At 46.2% G+C, this 8,988-nt stretch overlaps 1 long non-coding RNA gene across 1 annotated transcript; it reads right to left on the minus strand.

Annotated features, from left to right (window-relative positions):
• Positions 1 to 669: 669 nt before the first annotated feature.
• Positions 670 to 8,693, minus strand: LOC124098609 (uncharacterized). Its single transcript, XR_006853627.2, has 4 exons — positions 8,559 to 8,693; positions 6,849 to 6,930; positions 6,287 to 6,397; positions 670 to 5,360 (listed from the first exon to the last, which is right to left on the minus strand). It is a non-coding gene; the product is annotated as an uncharacterized LOC124098609 (long non-coding RNA).
• Positions 8,694 to 8,988: the final 295 nt, after the last annotated feature.

Consider the following 8,988-nt stretch of genomic DNA (forward strand, 5'->3'; position numbering starts at 1 on the left):
AAAATCTTCAATAAAGAATGAAACCTGAATTGATATGTCTCTTGTCTCAACTTTCCCCCACACTGGTCCCCTTTCTTCTTACCGGTGTAAAGGAGACAGGGTATTTGCCCTTTGGGCTATGACTGTGTAATTATCGTGAAGATAATGTCAGCAGATCTGAGTGGAGAACTTTGGGTGACTAATTGAGGCTTCACCTCTCTCCTTCACTCCTCCACCAAGGATGTGGTTAGGGAACCCACAGGGCAGCGGCTCACCTCAGTGTTCTGGAGTGTCCCTGCCTTCTTGTGTCTTCTGTTTGTATCCCCCTGGGGGCAAGGCATCTAAAGTGAGCTTGTCTATCACTTTCTGGGTGGTAGGAGCCCTGCCAGCTCATAGCGGGAGACTCAGAGCCGAGGAGGGACTTTGTCAACATCCTGAGGGTACTCACAAGAGCTCCCTCGTTAGGCCTTTGTTTCGGGATCCAAGCATCTCATTAGGATTCTTTTTTTTTTCTGGCAGAATTAGATGTATTATTTTATAAGTGGCTTAAGAAAAAGGAATGGAAATGGGGTGACAATATGACCGTATTTTCAAAAGTAGGATCTGCGGAGAGCTGGAAGAGACTAACAAGGACTCCCCTCTGGAAGAACGATCAGGCGCTTGATGTTAAGACAAAGGATGCTGCGAGGGTTTATTCCTTGGCTCTCTTAACATGAGGAAGCACAATTCCTCTACAATTAGCAGGATAAGGGAGGGATAATCAGAGGGATGATTTGTTCTTTCACTGAAAGGTTATTAAGCACCTGCCATGAGATAGGGCAGTGGGCAAAGTGTTCTGGAGAATACAAGCTGGATCCAACCTTTAGCCCTCATGCATCTCATATTCTACCTGCCATAGAAATCAGGGCCCCCTTTATCGAGGCTTCTCAATGGTTTTCAATGGTTTCTTTTACATACATAGTTACGTCGACACACCAGATTTTAATGTTTGATATTACATCTGGATGAGGCTGGATGCTAGAGTACTGCTAGATATTGCCACGTGCCTTTCTACAGTTGCAGCTTAGAGATGAGGTGAGGTGGCCCACCATGCAGCTACCTGGCGGCCACCCTTCATTCCCAGCCCTTCATCAAGAAGACCTTGACAGGGACATGGTGACAGGAGGAGCACGCCAGCCAATCCACAGTGGGCGTCTTTGCTTCAGAGCTCTGCCACCAGATGCTAGAGGTCAGAGAGTCTCCTGAGTGAAGTAATCCATCCATTTTCTGCTCCAGGTGATCGGACAAGTTGCTGGTGACCGTGAATATCCTGGAGTGACGCCAAAAGCAACGTGTCCCAGGTGCCGAAAGAACATGGAGGGGCTGGAGCCCCATCCGGGAGAAGTTCCCATTCTCCGTGGCACATGGGTGCTCCCCTCTGAGCACGCTGCAGAGGCTGGCCTGAGCAGCAAGAGGAGGCAGGGGAGCTGGGTAGGCCGACCAGGGATGAAGGGAAGAAAGAAGAGAAGGAGGGAGGCGAGGATTTTATTACTGTCTCAGTCAAGACCTAAGTGACATTAGACTTCTGAACTCTGCTTTGTAGTCCGGAGTTCCTAGTTTGCCCGCAATTTTACCAAGCTCAAGGGGGAAAAAAATCAACCCATTGGCCTCAAATCTATGTAATATAGTCCAACAGAAAATAGTAAGATCATGATTTCTGTCCCTTTGGTTCTGTTCCATCAATGTTGGCTAAATGACAGGTTCTGTGTTAAGGATGAAGGTATGGGGGGGAGGTGAGCGTATTTGCCTATTCTTAGCAAATTTAAGTGTATTGGAAGACATTGCAATAAGCAAACAATCACGAAAAGATTAAAATAAATATTTGCTACGTATAGGTGCCATAAGATGTAAACCATTTCAACCATCAAAATTGCTTTTTAATTGTTACTCTGTTTTCCTTTTTAATTAACACTTAATAACCATATTCACTTGTGGGGTACAGTGTGATAATTCACGCCATGTGTCCAATGGGTAGTGATCAAATCCAAGTAATGAGCACTTCCCTCTCCTTATCATTTCTTTAGGTTTTGAGTCTCCAAATTCCTCTCTTCTGGGTCTTCATAAAAAATTAATAGTTTATAGTAGTTTTTTTTTTTTAAAAAAAACACTTTGGATGAACTGTTTGAAGAAAAGGAAAACACCCTCAAGTAACAAAGGTGCCTGCATTGTGCTAGGGGGAGAGTAGATCTTGTTAATAGAAGGTTTCTTTATTTTCCAAATACCACGAGGGATTTGATTCTGTTTTCTGGAGGAGTAGGAGCTGCGGAGAAGATGCATATCTTTGCACAGCAGAGAGGAATGCAATGTGAAGTCTATAGACAGCAGGGAGGCAGGAAGGAGCCTCCACAGAGCAGGGGTTGAGGATGCCATCGGGGTCGGATGATGCTCTCAGCAAGGTTTGCTTCAGTGTTTCAGGATGGAAGTCGCCTTGCCATCCTCACAGAGAGGTCTGGCTGATAGGACTTTTGTGTATCTTTCCAGGGATGTGAATTCCATGTGGGTGGGTGGGAAGAAGCAGCTCTGCTGGCCTCCACCGCCTCTGATGACAGCCAGCACATCCGCTGCCCAGGCCCTGGAGATGGCTCCTCTGTGGCCGCTCCGACCACCTGTTCTCCACCACTTTCCTGAGCGAGGCCTGTGAGTTCCTGCTGGATGTGCCCCTAGATGTTCTGCTGAGCTCCTCTCCTGCCTCTTGCCTATTTCTCAGTGCGCTGTGACAGATACTACTATTTTCTCTGCTGGGATGCTCTTGCACCACATATAAGTAAGTAAATAAAATAAAGGCATTTAAAAATAATATTTTAAATTTGCTTTTATCTTTGGTTTGGAAAGGATAAGGAAACAAGCAGAGGTGTGTTTTATATTACCTAATGAGTCCTCCTAAGGGAAGCTGAGGGAGTGGGTCTGCCTCCTTCCAATTACATTCTGTCCAGTGGGGAGCCCACACGCCACAAGGCTCAGATGCCCAAGGCTTCTTTATGCCTAGGACCTAGGGAGTGGCATGTGACTTGCAGCTGTAACAGCTGGGGAACCAGAGCAGAAAATGAAGAAAGGTGAAGCAAGAGGGGGAGGAGTGGTGGAGTGAGAAAGGATTTTGGACTCCACATGACACACATATTTTACATATATGTCATATGTACACACACACATACATACACGTACTCATGAGTCAGCCTGTTGAAAGAGGAAGGGGAGCAGCTGTACTTCTCTTGCTTTTTCTCCACCAGGGAATGGTCCCCCACCTTTGTACCTCGTTCTCCTCCATGCATCACTGGCTTGAGATAAAATAGAGCAGTGCTTGGACCTTTTGCTTGATCAAAGATGCTTGGGCCACAGCTTAAAACAGAGAACAAGAAACTATGCATGACGATGACAACGGTAAGCACGGCCGCTAGTTCCCAGCGCCTGTGTTATGAGCTCAGTCCCATGTGCTACCTCCAGCTCTCGGATAGCATCATAAGTGGGGATTATCCCATTTACAAATGAAGAAGCAGCTGAGACTTGAGAAACACTAAGTGCATCTAGAACTTTCTGTCACTTGGAAGCATTCTTCTGGGCTATTTCTCTCACAGAAGCCCATGAACAACCTAGAGCCAAGTAGATGCGTAACTCTGGGTGGTGATGAGCTGATGGGAAGGAGAAAAGTGCAAGGACTAGATTCATATTATCTTCAACAATGTACTGTGTGTGACCAGGCACCAGGACAGGTGGCTGGCAGGTCGGAGGGAAAGCAACGGGAGGGACTCACGGTGTACCCAGAAATCCATGTTAGAAGGACAGCACTGCGTGGGTGATTGGCGTGACTTGTTAGATGTCAGGGGCTTATTTCTTTGGGGAATGAGTTTCAAGCATTTAGATCGACACAGGCCACTTTGCAGGTAGACTCTGAAGTCAGCTCCTGGTTGAAAAAGAAGATGCAAGGGAACATCTCCAAATAAGAGGCTTGTGAGGAGGCAAAGCATCTGTCCATCTGTTCTGAAAGCTCCTTTTGGATCATCAAGACCCAGAGGGGAGAAAAGGCGTGTGAGTGAACATACACGTGCAAAAGAAATCACAAAAACTCGTTTTCATTCCTGATTTCCTCCAGCAGAGTTGCTGGCACACTGCTATCGAGTGGCTCCATTCGGGATGCATGTTATACTTTCCTTACTGTGAAAATGGACAGAGAGATGCGGACTCAGATGCTTCTGAGATTTTTATCAAAGCAGGATCAAGTTCTGGTAATACCTTGGGTGCGAGGGGAACCCATGATCCAGTTTCCTGTGGGTGGCTCAAGACTGCCTGGCCTAACAGGTGACCAAGAAGACTGCTAATTTGTCCATTAAAAGACCTGTCACCCCATGGCACAAGAGCCGCCCCAGGCTGCAGAACCAAGAAGTCAAAACAAATATCAGTGGGGCCCACAGATTTGAGTCACTGGGATAAAAGGAAAAGAAATGTCTTTGGTGCCTGGCTAGTGTTTTCTCTTCTCGGGATGCTACACTTGGCATTGACTTCCAAGAGGCCAAGTGGCCAGTTGAGGTTCCAGGACCAGGACAACCAATGCATCATTTGCTCACCCCTCACCTCTTTGAACTCTGAACCACGTGTTCGCCCATCAATCACCTCCCCAGCTGATACCCTCCGTAACTCTACCAGCTGGTCTGAAGGGAGGTCAAGGTAGCTCTCAAGAGTCTTGTGTGAATGCCATGACAACTGACTTTGCATTTCTTGGAATGTAACAGAAATGCCCTGGTTAATAAAGCAGGCGGGAGGCAGAGCCCAGAAACTTAAAACATCCCAGGTCCAGCACTCTCACCCATTTTAGCTCTTATCACACTGAGTTGTGACCGCCTATTTATTTATCTGTCTTCCCCTGAGCAGCGAGCTCCTTCAGCTCTTCTATCCTAGCACCCAGCACAGTTCTTGGCAAACACTAGGAGCTCAACAAATATTTGTTGAGTAAATTGAATAAGATTGGGCAGATTCCCATGATGTCATGCCATGAGGTCACTCACCTGGGCAGCTCCTCTGGATCATTCTAGAAGGGCAGGAGAGTACCTTGGGGGCAGGGACTGTGTCTCATTCAACCCTGTACCCTGGAGCAGGATGCTTGCTTAAGGAAAGAATGAAGGTGTGACACTGTTCAGGGGACAGGGGTGGGCGAGTGATGCCTCTTGAGATAGTCCCAACCCATCCTGGGCTTGGCAGGTGCTCAGGAGATCTATCCTTCACAGGGTAGATCAGACAGAAGCCTTCAAAGTGTCCAGAGTGGAGGAGTTTTCTACCGGCTGTGTATTTCTAAGTGGTTGACAACACTTCAGTGACTCAAGATGATGGCCACTGGGGGAAAGGCCAAGGTCCTGTTGGGAGGACAGAAATAACAGAAATTGAAGGTACATCTTAGCATTTCATTATGACTGCAAAGAAAAACACCCAGGAAACACATGTTGGCCTCTACACAAACAGGAAATAGACACAACTGATGATAAGAGTAATGAGTAGTTCAGTGGTAGGTGAGTACTTAGTATGTGCAAGGCTCTGGGTTCAACTCCCAGCACCAAAGAAGAGCAACTTAGTTAAAAAAGGAGGCCAAGCCTGGCACAGTGGTGCATGCCTAAAATCCCAGAAGCTTGAGAGGCTGGGGCAGGAGGATTGCAAATTCAAAGCCAGCCTCAGCAAAATCGAGGTGCTAAGCAATTCAATGAGACCCGGTATGTAAATAAAATATGAAATAGGGCTGAGGATATGGCCCAGTGGTCCAGTGCCCCCGAGTTCAATCCCCAGTACCCCTCTCCCCAAAAAGAGGTCCAAGGCTCATAAATGCACCATGAGTCTAGTTTACCTGAGACCATTCATTACAATAAACTTAGTATGGATTCATCAGTGAAATATGAAAACTAAAAACAGCTAAGAATTATAAGAAAATATAAATAATCACTTTTATCTAATCTCTTGGATGGGAAACCATTTCTAAACACAAAAAGGCTCGGTACCAAAGAGCACCTTGAATGTGTGGCAGACAGAATACACATAGAAAGTCTCTTTTCCTTCTGTGTGTCCTCTTTAGCATATTTTAAATAGTAGCATATATGTCTTGAAATCAGGAATAAACAAAAAAAAAACATGCTTTTAGTAATTAGACCAAAGTAGAAAGAGAAAGGCATGTCTTTGTTTCACCACACAACACCACCCGGGCAGAGCACAGAGGTCTGAACACACCCCTGGGTTGACCCCCCACAACCAGCGCCCTTGGTATGTAATGTCCACGCTACCTTCAAAAACTTACGTGAATGTGCACGTGGATGACTAAGCAAGGCCAGGCAAAGACATGGGACAGTCTGTCTCTGGTTCCGGGCTTCATCGAGGAACGATTCACCTTCTTAGACATTGCTTCTCCCTGTTATTCCAAGGTTCAAGAGCAGGGGTCTTGAGAGAAGTTCCTCTGTTTGCTGGACTCTCTCTCCTCTTTCATCTTACACTTACTTTTCCCTCTTTCCTGTTTATTCTAAACTTCTAACTGTGGATTCTGACTGTCCATGTTCACATTCCCATGGTCCACTTAGTACTGTACACACACACACACACACACACACAGTATGTGTGTCATCGACACTGTTGTACGCTGAATTCCAATTGCACTTTGACACCTCCTTTCTGTCCTCTCTGCCTAGATTTTCACCTTTTTTCTTTTTTTTCTTCTAGTAAGTTCTGCTCATGTTAAGGGCCAACTCAGAAGCTATGCAGAAACCTTTGCTAATGCCCTCCCCAAGAGGGGAGCTCCCTGCCCTCTGTGGTCCCTCTTGATGACCTTATGCCTGCTAGCTGCGTGTGGCTCCAGACTCACTTACAACCTCCTGTGGGCAGAGGTCATCTCTAATGGCCTAATTCATGCTTAATTCGTCTTTGTATCTCCAACACCATGCACAGTGCCTGAAACAGAATAGATAACAGACTGTCTTATGAATGAAGGAATAACATTGTGTATGGGGAAATAAAAACTGGTTATCAAGCCAACCCTTAGCAATTTTATCTCAGAAATAATACCCACTTCAAATCACATTTTTTTTTTTGGTCTCATTCTTCAATTTTTTATGCACACTGGAATTTGCTACGGCTACAACCAGAAGCACAGAATACACCATGATGTGTCAAAAAATAAAGTTAAGGGAATTTCCAGTCTGTGGATTCTACTTCCTGTTATGTATATGTAAACGTTCAGGTGCTCACGGTTATTTGGAAGCAGGTACAACTCCAGAGGTTTCATGGATTTATTTGAATTAGTGTGTTTCTTCCTGTGACAGTTATTTGGGTGATTCCAAACTGCCACAAGAAAGCTTCCAGAGTAGGTTTTGTGTTTTAGGGAGTAACTTATTTACATCAGCACAGAAATGGGCCCACTGCTAATAGGCTGCTGGGTTTGCTTCTCTGCTGAAAATCCCAACCAAGAATTTTTTGCAAGGTCTGGGGCATCAAGGAGAAGGGTCAAATTGAGAGGACCAGTTCATAAACTGGTGGCCACCAGAAAAACTTGAATCAAGGGTTATCTGTACCCTCTATTAATGTAATATATTAATATATAGATAATAGATGACACTGTGCCATCTATTATCTCAAATCCCTTTTAACAGCAGCCCAATGATACACTTCTTATTTTAAATGTCTCATTATTACATCCAGGTAATGAAAGCAAGCCTAAGAGATGTTAAATTGTTCAATGCAGCTCACTTAATTAGTAAATCAAGAGGTGTAGCCAAGGCTGTGTGGATTCCAAAGCCCTTGTTCTCTGTATTAGCCCATCTTATCTTATGATAGAAGAGATTTGATAAGCCGAGGAGGACTGATAGTGGGTTTTTCTCAGAGCCCTTCAAGACTGTTTAAAACATGCACTCAAGGAAAGGCAAGCCCTCTCACCTTGCAGGTTTCCCTTTGAAACCCAGATTAGGCCGACTGGGACTCTGATTGGGCCATTGTTAAAGCTAGAGGGGAGAGTGGGAAGGAGCAGGCCTGAGCTGGTGCAGATCTCCCCTGAGGCTGCCTGCCCCCAAAGGGGTTGTCAAGGGTGCTGTTCTGCAATTAACTCAGGGCTTTAACTATTACATTTTCACAAGCCCATCTTTTAGTCTTTGCAGCTCTGAAATGTGCTCTATTTGTATCTTTCTTCCTTTGTTTTTGCTTATTTGGGATGAAATGAGGACAGGCTGCAGTCCAGTCCAGATTTCCCCCTGGGCAGGTCAGGGCTGGCCCAGTGACCCTTTCCTTACAGCCTTTGGTGGCCCAGCCTGACTGAGGGCTGGCAGGATCTCACCAACCTGCAGACCAGCAAATAAACAAAGGAGGAGCTTTGACCAGCAGCCATAACAAAAGAGCAAACAGAGAGGCAGAGGGAAGCCACGGGTCTGACTGCCTCTGCTGTCACGTGGCCCGCCTGGCCTTAATCCCAAAAGGATCTAGGTCCAGCCCTGGAAGCTACAGCAGGCAGCTAAACTCCACCTGTTCAGCAGGAGGCCATAAAGAGGGCCCTAAACCCAGTGGGGAAGAAGGTCGTTTGGTCTCCATACCTTCATCTCTCCCCTAGGCAGTGTGGAGCCACCAGCTGCCGGCTGGGGAGGGCCTTCCTCGTCACTCTCCTGCCGGGAAGGCTGGCTTCTGACAGGTGAAGCAGGGAAACCCTCCGGGACCCATGTACCGCAGAATGTTTGCCCTGTGTGGTTCAAGTTCACGGGTCTTTCTCTTCCCAACCAGAAATGAATAACTTAAACAAATGCTTAATGAGGCCTTTTCTGTTCCTGGCCGGTCCTCAACTCTGGCATGTTTTACTGGGCCTCTTCAACCAGGTGGCTTCTTGGCTCCAGGTCCAACACAGGTTCATGGACTGCTCAGCCCGAGAGAACCTGGAGAACCACATTAAGAATCACATCTGACACTCATCGGACGCATGGCACGTGCCAAGGCTTTTGCTGAATTTTTATAGTTTGCATTCACCCATTA

Source organism: Marmota monax, unplaced genomic scaffold (assembly GCF_021218885.2).
Source record: "Marmota monax isolate L192 unplaced genomic scaffold, Marmota_monax_Labrador192_F-V1.1 WCK01_AAM20220418_F8-fsc00029, whole genome shotgun sequence".
NCBI lineage: Eukaryota > Metazoa > Chordata > Mammalia > Rodentia > Sciuridae > Marmota > Marmota monax.